At 41.0% G+C, this 23102-nt stretch overlaps 1 long non-coding RNA gene across 1 annotated transcript in view; it reads right to left on the reverse strand.

Annotated features, from left to right (window-relative positions):
- LOC119265385 overlaps window positions 1-20672 on the reverse strand; it is a 42437-nt gene extending 21765 nt beyond the window's left edge. The window contains exon 1 of the long non-coding RNA XR_005131617.1: window positions 20552-20672. This is a non-coding gene — a long non-coding RNA (uncharacterized LOC119265385). The remainder of the gene's footprint in view (window positions 1-20551) is intronic.
- Between the last annotated feature and the right edge of the window lie 2430 nt (window positions 20673-23102).

Below are 23102 nucleotides of genomic sequence, written 5' to 3' on the forward strand. Positions count from 1 at the left end.
AAAACAACAAAAGGAGGCTCCATTCTGATGCAGATAGCAAGCGAGCTAACACACCAACCATACAGAATTACGGCACAAAAGTAAACAATTACACCAGATAGTTCTTTGCTCTCATAGTGCTGCAGACAGAGCTGTACTAAAGAGTAAATAACTAAAGGTTGCTGGCACAGCAGTAAGAGCTCTACTTAGCCAAGGAGCTAACCTAGCAGCTGGCAAGTTGGCCCACAAACAGTAAAATCACATAAATAATAATAGCTTTACAATCTAATCCAATCTTATGATGCATGTCATACAGTCTCTCTTTTATGTGTTCATTTATTTACAGCCAGTCAGGAATAAATGTTCAAACAGTCACTGCTAAAATGAGTATTTCCCTCACTTTGTTTCTTCAAGTTGAACTCTAAGTTTCAATTGCGAAATTTAGTTGCCACGAAAGTTTAGCTGCACCAAAGAATAAATAACTAAAGGTTGGTGGTAGGTAGTGACAGCTGCACTTAGCCAAGGAGCTAACCTAGCAGTTGGCAAGTTCACCCACTCACCTACTACAAACAGTAAAATCACAAATGTAATAATAGATATACAATCTAATACAGTCTACTGACTGGCTGTGTATCATACAGTCTCTCGCTTATGTGTTTGTTTCAACAGTCACTGCTAACATTAGCAGTTCCTTCATTCATTCTTCAGGGCTGCCATACGAAGCCCCACCCCTTCAACTTCAGCGCTTTGTACATAGACACAAATTCAAACCTTACTGAAGTTGACCTCCATGAAAAGTTTCGCTTGCCAAACATATTCACCATGAAAGTTTAGCTGTGCTAAAGAGCTGATGACCGAAGCAAACATCCAACACTGAGCATGTCTTGGTTGCTCAACCATATTTGGTGTAGTGGAGGGGCTCGGGGGTCTCTGTAGTGCTCACTATAACATGCTGCAAAGTAAAGCTCATTACACCAACACAGTAATGACTGGAGTCTGGATGGAAATCCCCGTTCAGCAGATTCGCTCAACTCTCTCACGCTCTTCTTCATCTCTCCCTCCTCACCACATCCATCCCTTGCTCTGTTCTGAGGGTCCTGCTCAGAACAGCGAGGATTGCATCACTACAGAGACATTAGCATATGATCTATGCTGCAGAGCTGTTTTCTTTAAGCTCCTCTCTCTCTCTCTCTCTGGTGTCATTCGGTGCATTCGCAGTGTGCTGGGCTCTGCTGGCAGGCCCTGTGTGTGTGCGGTAGGGTAATGGAATACTGCTCTCAGGTCTGAGGCAGCAGTGTGTGTGCTTACGTAGGAGCCTGCATGAGTCACTGGGAACCGCCACTGTGCTGCACACACACTCGCGGTGAGCTCATCACGGGGACAGGATGACAGACATACACACACCAGGGTGCTCAGCGCACAGACACACACCTGACGCTTGCGTTCCGACACTGATTAAAGCCACAGTTTGGCTGGAATGAAAAATGTGTATGGCCTGTGTGCTGTACTCTAAATCTATGTTCACATTTGCATTGATAACATTTTGCACCTCATAGCAGTGCGCGGCCTACAGCAGCATGAAGCCATGCAAACGTTGCCTTGGGGACCGCAGTGCTGGCAAAAGAGGAGAGTTTTAGCAGTACTAATGAGATTGTTTGTTTATTTATTGCACTCTTTTATTTGGGTCGTGTAAATGTGTAAGTTCATCTGAAATTCAACAATGAGATGTTTGGCATCCATAGCTCAATATCCGGTTTATCCGTTGTGTCTGCGGATTGCTGCTGCTTGCAGTGACAGAATTTTGTGTTGCGGTTACATCGAAAAACATTGGACTGGCCGTCTTGCCAACGTCCATCTACCGCAAACATGCGAACACAACATCAGAGTGTGTACTATTACTTTACATTTTACTGTCTGTAACGGTGGGGAGTGAGGAAGTGGACGCATGTGCTGAGATAAGCGACTTTTATTAAGGGCAAATCCAGGGTCATGGTCGAAACGGTCCAAGGTCATTGAGGCAACACGGATTGATCAGGGGGCAGACATGCCAAACAAACAAGAATCAAACAATAAACAATATCCCAAACAAGCAAACAAAGAGTAGCAAGACAAACAAAGACCACTATATTATTATACTATACACTGTGTACTATATTCTTACACTATGTACTATATTGTTATACTATACACTGTGTACTATATTCTTACACTATGTACTATATTGTTATACTATACACTGTGTACTATATTCCTACACTATGTACTATATTGTTATATTATACACTGTGTACTATATTCTTACATTATGTACTGTATTGTTATACTATACACTGTGTACTATATTCCTACACTATGTACTATATTGTTATACTATACACTGTGTACTATATTCTTACACTATGTACTATATTGTTATATTATACACTGTGTACTATATTCTTACACTATATTTTCACGCTACCATATTCTCACTAAAAAACAACATACTGTTTTCTTACACACCATTTCTTTGGGCTAAATTTGTTATCATACCCTAAAATGAAAAGGTCTGGAACAACCACCTGAACTATTTTCATACACATATAGCAGCCATGTGGATGTGAAACAGCCAACAAGCTGAAAAAGCAAAACGTTTTGTGTGCATTGTTTGAGTCAAACACTATAAACTGCTTATGTAATCCTTGCAAGATTTTATTCCAAACTTGTCAGCTTGGTTATCCGGTCAGGGTTTACAGGTTTCTCCTCATTCAGGTAGAGTGGCCTGGTCAGTGTGAGTGGAAATAAGTGCTGATTAGACAGACTTTCCTACAGGCCTAGTTCACATGAGCAGGTTACGCGGTTTGAGATTCTGCAGTTGGAGGGAGGAGCGCAGCTGCTCTGTAGAAGCTTAATGGCTTTTGACTGCACATGATTCAGCTCTCCAGAACTGAGCTGATGAAAAGTGTGATGTGAGGCAGCAGTTACAGGCCTGCAGCAGAGAGCCGTAAATAAGGAGCTGTCTCGCAGTGCCGTGCCTCAAGTGTGTGTAGTCTGAACAAAGAGAGGCCATTCTTAAAATAGCAGCACACACACACACACACACTCAAACGCACGCGCACACGCACACACACATACACACACCCTTGCAGCCGTTCCCACAGGAGCAGAATCAGCAGGTGACACAGTAAACCTGCAGCATTCTGGGCATTTACTCCATTCTACTGTGTAGGTCTCACACACACACACACAAACACAGCAGTTTGTTTTCAGATGATGTCAGGATGGTTGGATTACTTACTGAGCCAGATGGGCTAGTGGGGCCAATGTCCAGGGGCCTTGGAGGTCTCAGACCACAAGGCTTAAGATAGGTCTGACACTTGGGACAGTCTCATGAACTAAAAATGAACTATTTTCAGTTTTCAGGCCCATTTCTGTTTTAAAAGTGTTGATTAGTGTGTGTGTGTGTGTGTGTGTGTGATCTCTGTTTATGTGTTATGACTTGGTTTGGCCTGAAAGCCACACAATTTGAGTGAATTCAAACCGATTCAATCCTTACACACAAAAGACATAACAGAATATTGCACATTGTTAAAGCCAGTTTTGTTCATTTTTACCAGCAAAACAAAACCAAAAAAATCTCTAGAGTTGCTCAAAGTTGACGTAAACACTAATATTGCATATAGCTTAGTCTCACTTTTCAGGTCTTTAATCATTAATAATCATATCATTGTCGCTTATTATATGGAACAGTGGAGTGTAGGGTGCCTCGCCAGACATTACCTCAGTGGTGAACCGTGACAATTTGAGCCATACATGTCAAAATCCAGTCAAAACATGGGGGCAAAAAGTCCGCCTTAAAGCTATTGCTAAATTCTGCTAGCGCCCCTATGGGGTTTTCAGTAGTTTGTTATACTAAGCTAACGGCAGTTCGGATGAACTCCTTCTGATGAGGCTGTTATGAATTTTCGGCTTCCACCTTAAATGGCAGAGCAGTTACATTTTGCGGCATTTAAGCCCCAGACCGTACCATTTAAGGTGGAACGGAAAATTCTAGAATAGGCCTGAATCACACACACATCATCTAAACTGCTTATCCTTCTGGGTCGCGGAGGGCGGGGGATGTGCTGGAGCCTATCCCAGCTGTCACTGGCCGGAAGGCAGTCCTGAATCAATGCTTTCAAATGCTCCCAGTAGGAAAGGGGCACAAGTGTGCTTTAAAGGTTGATTTAGCAGAGACTTAGGGCCTGATTTTGAAGGTTAGTCCAGCTTTTTTGGGATTTTACTAGAAGGTCTGGACATTTCTGTCCTGAAAACGTACAAAAACAAACAAACAAACACACACATACAGGTATACAGGTGTTCCCACAGGTATGCAAACTCTTCATGGCATGAACGCATACGCACGCGTCCACATGTGCGTGAGACGCACACACACCCAAGTATGCACACACACTCACAGCTGTGGCGTATGCAGAAATCCAGCCCTGCATTTATTTAAGCAGAGCAGCAGTGTGTGTTCACACCGAATAAGACTCGCATTGTCCTTTAAATAGAATCATGACGACACACACCACTGCCTGAGTGACGCTGACTGAGCAGGGACTGGGACAGTGTGTGTGTGTGTGTGTGTGTGTGTGTGTGTGAGAGAGAGAGAGAGTAATGGAGACTGTTGAAGTTTCTCTCAGTAAACTTCCACTCCATACAGATCAACACGGTTATTTTCCTCCATTCACTGCTGTTGTTAGAGCTAAAAGATCAGCTCTTAATTTAGGCCCTGTGTACTGTTTTCCTCCACTATACGCTGACTGGACACGTCATTAAGTCCACCTCCTTGTTTCTACACTCACTGTCCATTTTAGCAGCTCCACTGACCATATAATTTCTCTCTGTAGTTCTGCAATTACAGACTGTAGTTCATCTGTTTCTCTGCATATTTTGTTACCCTGGTCAGGACCCCCAAGGACCCCCACAGAGCAGGTACTATTTGGGTGGTGGGTCATTCTCAGCACTGCAGTAACACTGATGTGGGGGTGGTGTGTTAGAGTGTGTTTTGCTGGTACACACAGGAGTTTTTAAACACTGTGTCCACTCCCTGTCCACTCTATTAGACGCTCCTACCTTGTCAGTCCACCTTGTAGATGTAAAGGCAGAGACGACAGCTCATCTGCAGCTGCACAGTTTGTGTCTGTCATCCTCTAGTCCTTCATCAGTGGTCACAGGACACTATTTTTGGTTGGTGGACTACTATTCAGTCCAGCAGTGGCAGCACTGCCGTGTCTGATCCACTCGGACCAGCGCATCACACACTAACACACCAGTCAGTGTCACCGCAGTGCTGAGAATGACCCACCACCTGAATAGTCTGTGCTCTGTGGGGGTCCTGACCACTGAAGATCAGGATAACAAAGTGTCAGAGAAACCGATGGACTACAGTCTGTAACTGTAGAACTACAAAGTGCACCTATATAGTCAGTGAAGCTAATTAAATGGACAGTGAGTGTAAAAACAAGGAGATGACTTTGTTGTTACAACTGATTGGTTGGTGTATAATAATTATTATAGCCAAGAACTATTCTTTTTGCGTTATTGTTTAGAATGCACATGCTGTAATAGCAGCTGTCCTGGACACTGCTCTGCGAGCTGGACTGGTCCTGTGCGGTAAAAGCTGAGCTGATATGGACGAGGTTCTTTGCGGAGGGAATAAATAATGAAGCTGAATCAGAGACAGAGAGGGAGGAGGATTGTTTGAACAGCTGGTCAGTTTTAATAACGTGCTTTAGAGATCTGTTCGATCAAGTTAATCACCAGTGTCACACAAACTCAAATATATTTTTAAGGGATTTTTTTTGGTCTAAAAACACAAAAAAGCAGCCTGTAAGAAAATAGCTTGTCTTTGAGAGGTTGTTTTCTGTCATTCAGCTAAATGTTCATAACCTTTATCACAAAACATACAGATATTAGTAAACAAGATAGTGTGTTGCATAAGAATGTAATGTAATGTTGTAATGTATGTAATGTATAGTGTAAGAAAACAGTATATAGTATAAAGTGTAGGAATACAATATATAATGTAAGAATATAGTGTATAGTGTAAGAGTATTGTATATAATGTATGGTGTAAGAATATAGTATATGGTGTATAGTGTAAGAATATTGTATATAAAATACAGTGTAAAAATATAGTTTATAATGTATTGCATGATAATATATAGTGTATAATGTAATAATCATCATCATTGTTAACCACTAGTCCAGATAGGGTTGCGGTAGCAATTGAGAGAGCAGAGAATCCTCCAGCTCATTGCCGGGGACCTCAAGCCGCTCTCAGGCCAACTTGGAGATATAATCCCTCCAGCGGGTCCTAGGACAACCTCGGTGTCTTGTCCCGGTAGGCCGTGCCTGGTACACCCCCACCGGGAGGCATCCAGGAGGCATCCGTATCAGATGCCCGAACCACCTCAGCTGGCTCCTCTCAATGCGGAGGAGCAGCAGCTCTAATCTGAGCTCCTCCCGGATGACCGAGCTCCTCACTATATCAAACAGAGTGTAGCCTGCCACCCTACGAAGAAAACTCATATCCACCGCTTGTATTCACAATCTCGTTGTTTCGGTCATTACCCACAGCTTATGACCATAGGTGAGGGTTGCCTTTTGGCTCAGCTCCTTCTTCACCACTACAGTCCAATACAGTGACTGCATTACTGCTGCCGCCTGTCCCAGCCTGCAGCCGATCTCACGATCCCTCTTCCCATCACTCATGAACAAAACCCCAAGACTCTTAAACTCCTCCACCTGGGGCAGGTAATTTCCCCTTACCTAGAGTGGGCATGCCATCCTTTTCCAGGCTAAGACCATGGACTCAGACTTGGAGGTGCTGACCAGCATAACAACCACTTCACACTCAGCTGCAAACCACTCCAGTGAGCGCTGGAGGCATCCATGTGATTCAGCCAAAACAACAACATCATCTGCAAATAGCAGAGATGCCACACTCCGGCCTCCACACATAATGCCCTCCTGACCCCGGCAACGGCCTAACACTCTGTCCATGAATATCACGAACAGGAGTGGAGACAGGGTACAACCCTGGCGGAATCCAACGCTAACACTGAAAGAGTCTGACTTAATGCCGAGTATACGAACACAGCTCTCATTCCGGAAGTACAGAGATTGGATGGCCTGGAGTAGTAGCCCCGGCACCCCATACTCCTGGAGGACCTCCCACATGCCATCTGCCGGTTCAAAGGTACTGTTCCCAAGGTCCATGCAATATTGCAGAGCCTTAAGCATCTCTGGATGAATCTGATTCACCCCCAGTGCCTTGCCACTGAGGAGCTTACCAACTACCTCAGTGACCTCCACCAGGGAAATGAAACTTGGCACACCAGAAGCCTCTGGCCCTGACTTCTGTGAGGGAGGCACGTCTCCCGGTCTGCCACCTTTTTTGCCTGTCGGTACCTCTGCTGAATCGGGAGTCCTTCGGGTCAACCCCGTGTCCACCAGGAGGTTCTTGGGTTACTGCCCCGACAGGCACCCACAAGCTTTTGGCCACAGCAACACCTGACAGCTTCCACAAAGTTTTTGAACAGGGTTCTATTCAGACTCCATGTCCCCTACCTCCTCTTGGACATGAGAAAAGCCCTCCCAGAGGTGGGAGTTGAAATCATTCCGAACAGGTGCCTCCAACAGTCATTCCTAGCACACCCTCACTATTCGCTTGGGTCTATCCGGTCTGACCATCAGTCTTCCCTGCCATCTGATCCAACTTACCACCAGATGGTGATCAGTTGACAGCTCAGCACCTCTCTTCACCCGAGTGTTCAGAACATATGGTCCCAAGTCAGATTAAATCGACAACAAAGTCCATCATTGACCTTTGACCCAAGGTATGGTGTTAGAATATAGTATATAATATATAGTATACATTGCAGAGTGCAAGAAATTGTGTATAATGTATAGTGTAAGAACATAGTTTATAATGTATTGCATGAGAATGTATAGCGTATAATGTAATAATACACAATATAATGTTTAGCATGAAAATATAGTGTAAAGTAAGTATATAGTAGATTAATAATATAGAAGTATAAAGGCTGCAGAAAAACCAAGGTGGCACAGAGAAGAAAAAAAAATCTACTTCAGGAGGATGAGGACATATCCGAGCAGGTGGGCAATGTAAAAGAGTTTATTATCACTGCACTAAAGATCTACCAGTTTTTATAACTGAACCAAGTGACGGTGGACAGCTGTGGCAATGACTGCAGAAAAACCAACGTGGCACTGAGAAGACAATAGCGAGAAATCTACTTAAGGAGGATGAATATCTGAGCAGGTGGACAATATTCAAATATAATGTGCTAATAATTAATAACTAATAATTTAATAACAGATACGTTTATACTTCATTTCATTCTTTTCTCTGCTATTATGGAATCAGCGACAGGTTTGTTCACTTTAAGCTTCATTTCAAGCTTTCTACAAATGATCCAAAACCCACACTCTAAAAACAGAGGGTTCTTTAGTAAAGACAGTGGTTCTCTATAGAACCATGAACACGTGCTGAAACTGTCCTTGCATGGTTAAATGTGAGAATGTGTTGTATATGGTTCTAAATAACACCAAAAAGGGTTCTGTTGTTGTTACAAGCTTGACATCATAACAATAGCAGAACCCTTTTTGGTGCTACATAAAAGCCTTTCCAAAAAGGTTCTCTACAATGCATTCTACATCAATCTGAACCATAATACCATGCAAAGAATGATTTAAGTGTGCAGCAGTTTTTTGAGTGTAATTAATGTTAAAGAACCCTTAAGGAACCCTCTTTTCTGTGTGTGGGCTGGTCTGCATCATGTCTCTCTTGGCCTGAGAACAAGTCCCACTCCAGCCGTGATGATATCTGGTAATAAGAGCGAATCAGCCGCCAATGAAGTGCTAAGATTCTGATTTCGGGACCAACCGATTCATTAAAGCTTCAGTTCAGTACGAACCAACAAGAGAAACCTTCAGAGCAAAGTGGCTGTTTTACTCTCTCTCTCTTGAACAATGAGGCTCTGTTCTCGCAGTGGCTGCGTCTATGCCGGCTGACAGGCTGGACCGCTGTCTCGTCCAAAAATCGCCCGGCTCTCGAGGCCTAATAAGGCGGCCGTCTCACACAGCCCTAAAACTATAATCTTATCTCATAACTCTCACCACGTCATCACAATCACGGCTCTCAGAAACATGGAAAACTATTAAAATGAATCAAACGCGACATTTTCCAGAGTTCTGCCAAAAAGCTAATGCTAACCATGCGTGTTCGCATTTAATTCACTGGCGCTCCCTTTAGATTCCAATATCTACATGCATTAAACTACATCAGCCATTTTATATAGACTCTTTTATGCAAATTGTGGTGTGCTGTTTGGAAAAAACTTGCCTGTGTATTATTTTTTCTTTCTCTTTTTCTTTGGTGGTATTTTACGAAAAAAAAAAACATTAACAGTGAGTGATCACGCTGGTTGGAAGTTTCAAGTGAAATTTCATTTTGAGTATGTATTCCTGCAGGCTGGATCAACTCCAAAAAGGAGGGTCTTAACTTAAAACAGGAGGGTCTTAACTCAAATGGGCTGCTCTCAGCTTCAAATGGGCTGCTCATAGCTACAAATGGGCTGATCTTAGCTCCAAATGGGCTGATCTCAGCTTCAAATGGGCTGCTCATAGCTCCAAAAGGGCTGCTCTCAGCTTCAAATGGGCTGATCGTAGCTCCAAATGGGCTGATCTCAGCTTCAAATGGGCTGATCTTAGCTCCACATGGACTGATCTCAGCTCCAAACGGGCTGATCTTACCTCCAAATGGGCTGGTTGTAACTCCAAGTGGGCTGGTCTCAGCTCCAAATGGGCTGATCGTAGCTCCAAATGAGCTGGTCTCAGCTCCAAATAGGCTGATCTTAGCTCCAAATAGGCTGATCTTAGCTCCAAATGAGCTGGTCTCAGCTCCAAATAGGCTGATCTTAGCTCCAAATAGGCTGATCTTAGCTCCAAATAGGCTGATCTTAGCTTCAAATGTGTCTGATTTTTAATGTGACCTTACAAGCAACAAAAAATGCCCAAAAAATGTATGATATTGTGAGCTCTTTATTTCCTGAGGTTGAATAATTAATAAAATAATATGGAAATGGTTGTTTCTAATGAAATCATGAGAAGAGCAATATCAGTAACACTGACATTCACTGGCCTACAAAGCAGGCTCAGACCTCCATCTGTAAATGATTAACTTCGTATTTATCAGAAAAATCTGCATCTAAGCCAAATATAAACACTTCATAATTAAAAAAAAAACTGATGCTTATTTATGAATTTATTTCCAGAGCAAAAGTATAAACAAAAGTATTTAAAATGCACCAAAAACCAGAACAAAGCAAAACTTGATGTGTTAATTAACAACACATTTTACATGCTGTCACTGTTTCAACACATTTTGTCATAATGTGTTAAATATGTGTGAAATTTGGAATAAACAAAAATGCAAATGTCCAAAACATCATGTTTTAAGTCGCTGACCGATTACATTACAGCCCACAAGCCAAAACTCAGGCTCTCATCTGAGATTTAGATTTTCGCAGAACCGTCTTTTTTAAGTGTACACTGTGTGCACAATTATTAGGCAAGTGAGTATTTTGACCATATTATGATTTTTAGGCATATTTTCTAACTCCAAGCTGGATAAACTTGAATGCTTAATGGATTTAAGCATAGCAGGTGATGTGTATCTGTGTAATGAGGGAGGGTGTGGCCTAAGGAGGTCAACACCCTATATCAAGGTGTGCATAATTATTAGGCAGCTTTTTTCTTTAGGCAAAATGGGCCAAAAAAGAGATTGAACTGACTCTGAAAAGTCAAAAATGGCCAAAAGTCTCTCAGAGGGATGCAGCACTCTTGAAATTGCTAAGATATTGGGGCGTGATCCCAGAACCATCAAACGTTTTGTTGCAAATAGTCAACAGGGTCGCAAGAAACGTGTTGAGAAAAAAAGACGCAAAATAACTGCCTAGGATTTGAGAAGAATCAAGCGTGAAGCCACCAGGAACCCATTATCTTCCAGTTCTGCCATATTCCAGAACTGCAACCTAGCTGGAGTATCAAGAAGTACAAGATGTTCAGCGTTCAGAGACGTGGCCGAGGTAAGGAAGGCTGAAACCCGGCCACCACTGAACAAGACACATAAGCTGAAGTGTCTAGACTGGTCCAAGAAACATCTGAAGACAGATTTTTCAAAGGTTTTATGGACTGATGAAACGAGAGTGACTCTTGACGGACCAGATGGACGGGCCCGCGGCTGGATCAGTAACGGGCACAGAGCTCCACTTCGAGTCAGACGCCAGCAAGGTGGAGGTGGGGTACTGGTATGGGTTGGTATTATTAAAGATGAGCTGGTTGGACCTTTTCGGGTTGAAGATGGGCTCAAAATCAACTCCTAAGCCTACTGCCAGTTTTTAGAAGACACTTTCTTTAAGCAGTGGTCCAGGAAGAATCTGCATCTTTCAAAAAGACAATGATTTTCATGCAGGACGATGCTCCATCACATGCATCCAAGTACTCCTCTGCATGGCTCGCCAGTAAAGGCATTAAAGATGAAAAACTTATGACGTGGCCCCCTTCCTCACCTGACCTGAACCCAATTGAGAACTTGTGGGCAGTTAGATTTACAGTAAAGGAAAACAGTACAGCTCTCTGAACAGGGTCTGGGAGGCTGTGGTTGCTGCTGCACAAAAAGTTGATCGTCAACAGATCAAGAAACTGACCGACTCCATGAATGGAAGGCTTATCACTGTTATTGAAAAGAAGGGCGGCTGTATTGGTCATTTCTCAGAAATGTTCATTGGAAAGCTTTGAGTTGTTTGTTTATAATTCTCACTTGAACAGATGAAAATAAAGAAGTGAGATGGGAAAATGTGAGTTTTTCATTTAGCTGCGTAATAATTCTGCACCATTATAGTTGCCCAATCAATGTGCACGTATAGATATTCTCCTTAGAAAGCCAAAACCTCACTTTATTTTTCTGAAACATTCATGTTTGAGGTTTATTAACATTTTGGATTAACTCAGAGCGCTGCAGTTGGTCATTAATAAAAATGCCTAATAATTGTGCACTCAGTGTATAATGTTTCGCAAACCTACACTCTTAAAAAGATGGTTCTTCAAGGGTTCTTTAGTAAAGAAAATGGTTCTATATAGAACCAAGAACTCTCAAAGAACCATCTGCATGGTGAAATGCTTCTTCAGATGGAGAATGTATTGCATATGTTTCCATATAACACCAAGATGGACTCTGCAAATATTAAAAGCTTGACATCTTAATAGTAACAGTAGCATATATAAAACATTCTCCATCTGTCTGTAGAACCATTTTACCATGTTAGGAACCATTAAAGCATGTAAAATGTTCTTGTGTTTATGGTTCTACTGTCTTTACTAAAGAGTTACTAAACCATATATGTAGCAAACGTATGTGTCTGTCTTATATTTTGTTTGCTCTTTTACTGCTTTTCAAATGGAAGAAAATAGAGGAATGAACAATGATAGATGAAATGAAAATGAATGAATTATATTATATGAATATTCATTATAAATTCTACAGTTTTGAATAAATATATTCATACAATGTTTATTTTTGAGTTTTTTGTGGTGTGTTTGTAGCAAAATAACATATTACCCCATTTGTGTTTGCAGTTTTGTCATTCTTTGATGGCAAAAAGTTCAGAATTACAGTCCTTACTGTTGACTGTTGATAGTTCTTAAAATGTTGCTAAAATGTTGCTAAGTGGTTGCTACTTATTTTTAGTGCAACCATAGATGGAGCTCCACCGGAAATTCTGTGCCACCTTAAATTTAGTGCTATATAAACTGCAGTTCCACCTTAATTCAGTGCCACATTAAATGTGGTTCCACCTTAAATTCTGTGCCACCTTAATTTGAGCGCCACCTTAAATTGAGTGCCTTGTTCATTTTAGTGCTACCTTCGATAGCGTTGCCCCTTACATTCTGTGCCAACTTTAAATTCAGTGCAAACTTGAATGCAGTTCCCCTTTAAATTCACTGCTACCTAAGTGCAATTCCACCTTAAATTCATTGTTTGTGCTGATTCTGCTGCACATTTGGCTGTGAGCATGTGAGTCTGTGTGTACTGTGTGTGAGAGATGTCCATTGAGACGTCACTTGTGGCAGTAAGTTTTAATCCCAAACGTTCCGCCCATTCATTTCCTAAGGGAAAAAATATCATCTTTGAATGATAATTTAATGAAAAATGTATAGAAAAGCACAAGCAACCTAATCTGGTATAGGACCTACCTATCCTGCAGAGACTCCTAAAGATTAATACCATTCCACACCAGTGTCCCCTAAACGGCTTCCAAATGAATTTTTATATGTCAGTAGGAAAGTGGGAATATTCTGGAGCTGATCATCGCTGCTGAGACCCTCGCCCACAGTTTCCCAGCCGCTGAGTAAAACGCTCAAACCGGAGACCTGACTCACCGTCTTTGAAGACAGTGGCTCGTAATTCAGACCTGCTTGTTACTCCGTACTCGTCACCACCTCGTTAATTAATCCTTTTCTGCCAACAGCGAGGGGGAAGCAGTCTGAGAGAGACGAGTTGTAAATCATGCGGATGGACTACAGAGGCAGTTTTACATTACCTACTGCGCTGTGTGGGAAAGAAGGCCACATTAGCAGTTCACCAGTTTATTATCCACTTTAAGGGGAATTCCACCTGCATAATTCAGTAGTTGAGACAAAGTCATTCAGATGTTTTATTCGCTGTCCAAAATGACCAGTGAACCTACACAAGTCTTCTGGAATGTTGATGATGGAAAACCTGAAAAAAGCCGTTTTCTTCGGGGACTATTTTACCTCACAGCACCCTGCATCTTATGTATCCCTCCACCACAAATAGATTAAGTTTTCAAAACTATCATAAAACAGGGTCTCAGACGTCAGGCAGTGAAGTCATAACCATTTCATGTAGTAGCTTACTGTGAGTTTTTAGAGGTGGACGTCTGGTTCCTACCACCACCACTGTGAAGAACTCTGACTTGGTAAGTTTCTCTAGAACGGAACATTTAACACCAAACCACTCTGAACGACTCTGTTGGTCTTAACCAGTTAATTGTGCAGGAAATTCGAGTTCCCCTTGCTTGTAGGCCTTGTCAAGCTCGCTCCTCTCAGAAAATCAAAACTGCTCCATCATATCAGCAAAGTTTTGCATGGAAATTATGTTACTATTTTAATGAGGATGTGAAATTCCTAATTCGAATTCCCAAACCGATGTAATGTGTTTCCACTTTGTTGAAAATCGGAAGTGTGAAAATGGAAAAGAAAAACAATCCAGGCAAACTGGCTAACACAGGAAAAGCTAACACATGCAGAGTAAACAAACAGACAGGTGGCCAGAAAAGCAACAAGTAAACAATAAAAACTTCACTCAGCAGGGCTGTGGCTGTTTGTAATGGGATAAAGCCATAACTGATCCAGCAAAGACAGGAAAACGTGTTTTCAAATGCTTTTTAAATCTCATTTTTAAAGTGTATTAATTCATATATTTGAGTTTTTTTACTTCATTTTGATAACAAATGAAAGCTGAAATCTAAACGGCTGAGATTTCCCGCTGTGATATTGGGGCCCCGTTCCAAACTGAGTTCAACAGCTGCTCTGCTGTGCTGCTCGTTAGCTGCTCATTAAACACCTCCAAGAGAAAGGGGTTTTTTCTCCTCTCTTTGTGGCTTGTCTTGTCATAACATACCTGTCTATTTCTTGTACTATATATCTGTTGCTAATTTAAAAAAAAAAAGAAATACATTTATTGAGGTAAATTGATGTGTTTATTGAAGTAAATTGATGCGTTTGTTAAGGTAAATTGATACATTTGCTGAGGTAAATTGATGTGTTTATTGTGGTAAATTGATACATTTGTTGAGGTAAATAGATGCATTTGTTGAGGTAAATTAATACATTTATTGAGGTAAATATATGTGTTTATTGAGGTAAATTGATGCATTTATTGAGGCAAATTGATGTGTTTGTTGAGGTAAATAGATTGTCTTATTGAGGTAAATTAATACTTTTTTTAGGTAAATCAATGTTTTTATTGAATTAAATAAATACACTTATTGAGGTAAATTGATTTGTTTATTGAGGTAAATTAATACATTTATTGAGATAAATTAATACATTTATTGAGGTAAATATATGTGTTTATTGAGGTAAAATGACATGTTGTATTTGTTGAGGTAAATTGATTTGTTTATTGAGGTAAATTGATGTGTTTATTGAGGTAAATTGATTTGTTTATTGAGGTAAATTGATGTGTTTATTGAGGTAAATTGATTTGTTTATTGAGGTAAATTGATGTGTTTGTTGAGGTAAATTGATGTATTTGTTGAGGTAAATTGATTTGTTTATTGAGGTAAATTGATGTTTGTTGAGGTAAATTGATTTGTTTATTGAGGTAAATTGATGTGTTTGTTGAGGTAAATTGATGTATTTGTTGAGGTAAATTGATTTGTTTATTGAGGTAAATTGATGTGTTTGTTGAGGTAAATTGATTTGTTTATTGAGGTAAATTGATGTGTTTGTTGAGGTAAATTGATGTATTTGTTGAGGTAAATTGATTTGTTTATTGAGGTAAATTGATGTGTTTGTTGAGGTAAATTGATGTATTTGTTGAGGTAAATTGATGTGTTTATTTAGGTAAATTAACACATTTATTGAAGTAAATTTATGACTTTATTGAAGTAATTTGATGGGTTAAATGAGGTAAATTGATGCATTTATTGAGGTAAATGGATGCCCTTGTTGAGGTAAATTTATGTATTTGTTGAGGTAAATTGATGCATGTATTGAAGTAAATTGATGTATTTGTTGAGGTAAATTGATGCATGTATTGAAGTAAATTGATGTATTTGTTGAGGTAAATTGATACATTCATTGAGGTAAATTGATGCATTTGTTGAGGTAAATCGAGACTTTTATTGAGGTAAATTGATACATTTAATGAGGTAAATTGATGCATTTGTTGAGGTAAATTGTGTTTATTGAGGTAAAGTGATGCATTTATTGAGGTAAATTGATACATTTAGTGAGGTAAATTGATACATTTATTGAGGTAAATTGATGCGTTTGTTGAGGTAAATTAATGTGTTTCTTGAGGTAAATTGATACATTCATTGAGGCAAATTGATGCATTTGTTGAGGTAAATTGATGCGTTTGTTGAGGTAAATTGATGCATTTGCTGAGGTAAATTGATGTGTTTATTGTGGTAAATTGATACATTCATTGAGGTAAATTGATACATTTAGTGAGGTAAATTGATACATCTTTTTAGGTAAATTGATGCATTTGTTGAGGTAAATTGATGCGTTTGTTGAGGTAAATTGATGCATTTGCTGAGGTAAATTGATGTGTTTATTGTGGTAAATTGATACATTCATTGAGGTAAATTGATACATTTAGTGAGGTAAATTGATACATCTTTTTAGGTAAATTGATGCATTTGTTGAGGTAAATTGATATTTATTGAGGTAAATTGATACATTTATTGAGGTAAATTGATACATTTGTTGAGGTAAATTGATGCATTTGTTGAGGTAAATTGATGTGTTTATTGAGGTAAATTAAAGCATCTATTGAGGTAAATTGATGCGTTTGTTGAGGTAAATTGATGTGTTTCTTGAGGTAAATTGATATTTATTGAGGTAAATTGATGCATTTGTTGAGGTAAATTGATGTGTTTATTGAGGTAAATTAAAGCATCTATTGAGGTAAATTGATGCGTTTGTTGAGGTAAATTGATGTGTTTCTTGAGGTAAATTGATATTTATTGAAGTAAATTGATACATTTTTTTAGGTAAATTGATGTGTTTATTGTGGCAAATTGATACATTTGTTGAGGTAAATTGATGCATTTGTTGAGGTAAATTGATATTTATTGAAGTAAATTGATACATTTGTTAGGTAAATTGATGTGTTTATTGTGGTAAATTGATACATTTGTTGAGGTAAATTGATGTGTTTATTGAGGTAAATTGATGCATTTGTTAGGTAAATTGATGTATTTATTGAGGTAAATTGATGCCTTTGTTGAGGTACATTGATGTGTTTTTTGTGGTAAATTGAGACATTTGTTGAGGTAAATTGATGTGTTTATTGTGGTAAATTAATACATTTGTCGAGGTAAATTGATGTGTTTATTGAGGTAAATTGATGCATTTGTTGAGGTAAATTGATGTGTTTATTGAGGTAAATTGATGCATTTGTTGAGGTACATTGATGTGTTTTTTTGTGGTAAATTGATACATTTATTGACGTAAATTAATGACTTTATTGAGGCAAATTGATGGGTTTGTTGAGGTAAATAGATACATTTACTGAGGTAAATTAATGACTTTATTGAGGTAAATTGATGGGTTTGTTAAGGTAAATTAAGGCATTTATTAAGGTATTAGTATGTTGCACTCCTGTGTCTGATCCACTCGCACCAGCACAACACAGACTAACACACCACCACCACTAAATCATTGTAACTGCGGTGCTGAGAATGACCCACCACCCAAATAATACCTGCCCTGTGGGTGGTCCTGACCACAGAAGAACAGGGTAACAAAGTATGCAGAGAGACAGATGGACTACAGCTTGTAATTGTAGAACTACAAAGTGAAACTATATGGTCAGTGGAACTGATTAAAGTGGACAATGAGTGTAGAAACAAGGAGGTGGGCATTATGGCTGATCAGTGTACACAGTGTCTGAAGCTTCATTGTGGTGGAGTTCAGTGAGGCCTTCAGCAGGAGTGGGTTAGTGTGTTTCACACCGAGATGAAGAATGAAATGCAGTTTTTATTGCTGGCAAATCTTCATGAAATTTATGTTTTACACCTCTGGTCAGTCTGCGCCATAAAGCCCAGGTGTTCCTCACGCCAGATCGGCCTGGATTTTAAAACAGCTCAGAGGGGAATAAAAAATAGGAAATGAAAAACTGGTTTCTCTCCCTTCCTCCATTCCTCTCTCTCTCTCTCCGCCTCTCTGTCAGAGTACCAGGCTGTTATTACTTTTTTTTTAAATAATGACCCTTTCAGCAGCCCCCCACCCATGTTTCCTCTCCCTGTCCTGCTAAGCGTTCTCTTTCCATCCAGAGTTTGAGAATAAATCTGCAGCACTGAACTGCAGCTGCGCAAAACAGAGGCACTCAGAGGCATCAGAGATGCTTGCGCTGCCGTTTAGGAATCATCTCTGTGCTGATGATCTTGTAAGACTCCATCCTGATCTGTGAGTCGTGACAGAGAGAGATGGATTGAGTCGCTCACTCATTCAGCTTGTCAGTCATTCAGTCACTTATTCATTCAGTCAGTCGCTTATCTTTCACTCATTCAGTCATTCAGTCAATCAGCCAGTCAGTCATTCAGTCACTTATTAATTCACTTCATCATTCAGTGAGTCACTCACTTATTCAATCAGTCAGTCGTTCAGTCACTCACACATTGAGTCACTCACTCCTTGAAGTCTGTCAGTCATTGTCACTTACTCGTTCACTCATTGTCAGTCAGTCACTCTCTCATTCAGTCACTCTCATTCATTCAGGCAGTCACTCATTCATTTATTTACCCATTCAATAACTCTCTTATTCACTCTATCATTCAATAGTGAAATTGTCACCCATTCACTCACTCTCTTGTTCACTCACTCACTTAGTCACCCATTCAGTCACTCTCTCATTTATTCAGGCAGTCACTCATTCATTCACCCATTTAGTCACTCATTCATTCATTCCATCATTCAGTCAGGCGCTCACTCATTTAATCAATCAGTCAGCCATTCATTCACTTTCTCATTCATTCGGTCAGTCAGTCGTCCGCTTACTCAGTCATGCAGTCACTCCCATTCACTCACTCATTCAATCACTAACTCATTCTGTCAGTCACTCTCTCACTCATTCTGTAACTCCCCAACTCAGTGTCACTCGGTCATTTCCACATTCACTCGCTCACTCCTTCTCCTACCCATTCATTCTCTTTCACACTCACGCAGTCACTTAATCCTTCATTCACTCACTCATTCACTCCTTCATGTATTTATGCATCCATCACCGCCCCATTTACTCAGTTACTCACTCTCTCTCTCTTACAGCCTCATTCGGTCACTTTCTCGCTCCCTCATTCACACATTTGTTCAATCATTCAGTCACTCACTCACTCGTTTTTTCACCCACTCTCTCACTCACTCATTCTCTCACTCACTCATTCAGACTCCCTTGCTCACTCACTCACCCGCTCCCTCACTTTTTCTCCAGCCTCTCTGCAGTCCTAAGGCAGCATTCCAGCTCCACGAAGCCGGAGCCTCAGAACGAATAACTCTGGAAAAGGTCACACATTTCTGTGCTCGTCCCTGGGGGCAGAAAGTGAAGCCCACACCTTTGCGGGAACTCCAGCTCCCAGAGCCTGACAGTAATTACGGCCCAAATTCCTGAGAATTAGCTTGCCAAACTCTATCTGCACACGGCTGTTTAGCGAAAGGCCTTCCGCGCAAAGCACAACAGCAGAGACAGGCAGGAGGGCAGCGGCCCAAACCCAGGGTCAATCGTAATGATGGGTCGTGGGACTCCGGCACAGGTTCAGGTGCACTGCACCGTCTACATCCTGCAGTTGTTTTCAATCAAACGTTCCAGAATGGCTTTGTGATTTCAGACACAGGCTGCTATTTGCTAATCGCTAATCACGACTGTACGAGGCTAGAGAGACGGCCTATCGTCTCCGCAGCCCGCGCCAAGATAGCGGAGCGTTTCAGACTGTCAGTGATTGCTGTAATTACTCCACAAGGTCAGGAACTTACACTCAATCAAGCGCTAAAGGGGCAAAAACCCTCAAAGTCTTCATTTGTCTCTGCAGGAACTCAGGAGAGTTGAGGCTGAGGGCCCATAAAGACCTAGTGCAGGACTTTCTTTAAGACTTTAGAACTTTAGGGCTCTTTTCCCAACAAGTGTGGAACCCTCAGGGCCTTCGGAGAAGAGGTGATGAAAAAACGCACGGCTGTAATTTTGAGCTCATTTTTTTATTGGAATCATCTGGCTTGTATTAGAAGCTTTGCAGTGAATTTCTTATTTCAGTGCTTAGTTGGTTATTAGCAAAAGGGTTAAACTCTTGGCTCGCAGAAACTTGACCAATCAGTCTTGTTTTCTCTGTGGTATTAAAGTGTATAGAGCAAAGCAACTGACTGTGTAAGGCCTTCAGTCCAGCTCCTGAAGACCCATTCAGTTTACTAAAGTGACAAAAGAGTCAACGACACAGGTTTGATTAGCAATGGACTGGACCAATTTCGGGAAAAAAAATCATCACTTTAGGCCTGTGGAAGTCCTAGATATGTCACTGACTGTGAGCATGAGCTGCAGCCCAACCTGTAAACAGGTTTCGGTTAGCTGTTAGGAAAGGAAAACAGCGGTGGCAGCTTTACACCAGCACCATTTCCAGTTCCACTGCTCCTTCCGAGGTGAAATATATGAGCAAAGTCTCTCAAAAGCTTCAAATATATCCTTCACAAGCTTAACCTAAAAATGCACACGTTAGCTTACCCTGCATTCACACCGGCAGCGGCTTCGCACCAGTTATCCTCCAGTTTGCTCGTCCCCTGTAAGGGTTTCTGAACTCCATCTGACCGCTGGTCGCCATGGCTTCGCTGACCCCAAGCACAAATTCAGATGCGTTCCCGCTGAAATGAAAACGCCTGAACAACAAAAACATTTTAACATTGTTGTTATGTTTTCAAGAGCTTTTGAATTCGAGTTATAGGAGCTTAAAATGGCACCTAATGTACATTCATAACGTCTGCCAGCGTGAATAGCCAATAAGAGTTAGCAGTAATGCTAATCATTTAGCGCTCAGTGGCAGTAATGCTAATCATTTAGCGCTCAGTGGCAGTAATGCTAATCATTTAGCGCTCAGAAGCAGTAATTTTAACCAATCAGCACTCAGTAGCAGTAATGCTAACCACTCAGTGCTCAGTAACAGTAATGCTAATCAATCAGCGCTCAGTAGCAGTAATTTTAACCAATCAGCACACAGTAGCAGTAATGCTAACCACTCAGCGCTCAGTAACAGTAATGCTAATCAATCAGCGCTCAGTAGCAGTAATTTTAACCAATCAGCACTCAGTAGCAGTAATGCTAACCACTCAGTGCTCAGTAGCAGTAATGCTAACCAATCAGCACTCAGTAGCAGTAATTTTAACCAATCAGCGCTCAGTAGCAGTAATGCTAACCACTCAGTGCTCAGTAGCAGTAATTTTAACGAATCAGCGCTCAGTAGCAGTAATTTTAACCAATCAGTGCTCAGTAGCAGTAATTTTAACCAATCAGCACTCAGTAGCAATAATGCTAACCACTCAGTGCTCAGTAGCAGTAATGCTAACCAATCAGCGCTCAGTAGCAGTAATTTTAACCAATCAGCGCTCAGTAGCAGTAATGCTAACCAATCAGCATTCGGTAGCAGTAATTTTAACCAATCAGCTCTCAGTAGCAGTAATTTTAACCAATCAGCACTCAGTAGCAGTAATGCTAACCATTTTGCAGCCCTTCTTTTGATATTATGTTGGGAAGACAGGCTCCTTATAAACCAGCTCTGGTTAAGCATCACTCTAAATTGTCTTTGCTGACTCCGCCCACTTTGCATCACTAACGTTCATCCTGCCTCTTGGCAGCTGTAACAACCACTGAGCCTCATTCTCCAACATCTTCCCAAGTTTGTTCTTACATGTGTTCTTGAGAAAGATCCTAAGATCCATGACGTGTTCTTAAAGCGCAGAATGGTCCTCACCTTTGCAACAAATCCTAAACAAGAGAACATGCAAACAAGGTAGTGAACGAGGCCCAGCTACGTAAACGTGGACATGCTTTCCACATGAATAAAACGCATTATATCACTACATCAACCTCTTTCAGTGCACGTACGTTTGGCAGCAACAGTGTTGCTGTAATACATTTAGGTGGAGGTGATGTATGTGTGCGAGTGTATGTCAAGGCCTTCACACAGAAAAATACACTTTCTTAAAAGTGATGAAAAAAGCGAGCAATATAAAGACGGCAAAAGCAGTAAAGATGCGACAGAGTGGAACTACGAAGAGAAGAAAGGAGAAATGAAGAGAGAGAAAGAGAGAGTGTGTTAGTTTTTCGTAGAAATACAACAGAGGTCACTTAGTCATCGGGGGAAAATGTGTCACAGTGCACAATGAGGATGTGTAGCTAACGCCGAACGCTCCAAAGTAAACCTCCGTTCTCTGGCACTATTTCATTTTTATTTCAAGTCCTCACCGTAGACGTTATGCAGACGCGGCCTGGGGCCAGACCCTGCCAACGTAGCGTTTGGGGGAATCCCACCGCACACAAGAGCGTGTGTGAGAGTGGGAGAACGAGGGAGAGGTTTGCGTTAAGAGCTCACGTCCCTCCATCGTTTCCATCCAGCCCTGCTCTTCAGCAGCTCCTCTGAAGGTTGCAGCGGTTCTCAGGCTGTTTCATCATGCTGTCTCAGTCTGAGCACCCTCACTCAGGCCTTCATTAAAGCAATAGTTTGGCAAACCATCAGATTTACATGGTTTTCCCCCCTTACATCAACTGATATGGCGTTAATGATGCTACTCATATGGAAGCAATTACATATTCCAAATGTATTCGTTAAATATATTTTTAAAATGCATGTAGGTGGATGTGTTATTATATTGGGTTAATATAGCAATATATTCTGAAATACATCTTAATGTGGTGGAAGTGTGTTAGTGCTGCTGTTTTTAAACACTTTGTCCACTCACTGTCCACTCTATTAGGCACTCCTACCTTGTCGGTCCACCTTGTAGATGTAAAGTCAGAGGTGATAGCTCGTCTGCTGCTGCACAGTTTGTGTTGGTCATCCTCTAGTCCTTCATCATTGGTCACAGGACGCTGCCCACTGGATACATTTGGCTGGATATTTTTGGTTGGTGGACTATTCTCAGTCCAACTCAGACCAGTGCAACACACACTAATGAACCACCACCACCACGTCAGTGTTACTGCAGCGCTGAGAATGATCCACCACCCGAATGGTACCTGCTCTGTGGGGGTCCATGGGGGTCCTGACCAATGAAGAACAGGG

The sequence above is a fragment of the Pygocentrus nattereri genome, chromosome 16 (genome assembly GCF_015220715.1).
Source record: "Pygocentrus nattereri isolate fPygNat1 chromosome 16, fPygNat1.pri, whole genome shotgun sequence".
NCBI lineage: Eukaryota > Metazoa > Chordata > Actinopteri > Characiformes > Serrasalmidae > Pygocentrus > Pygocentrus nattereri.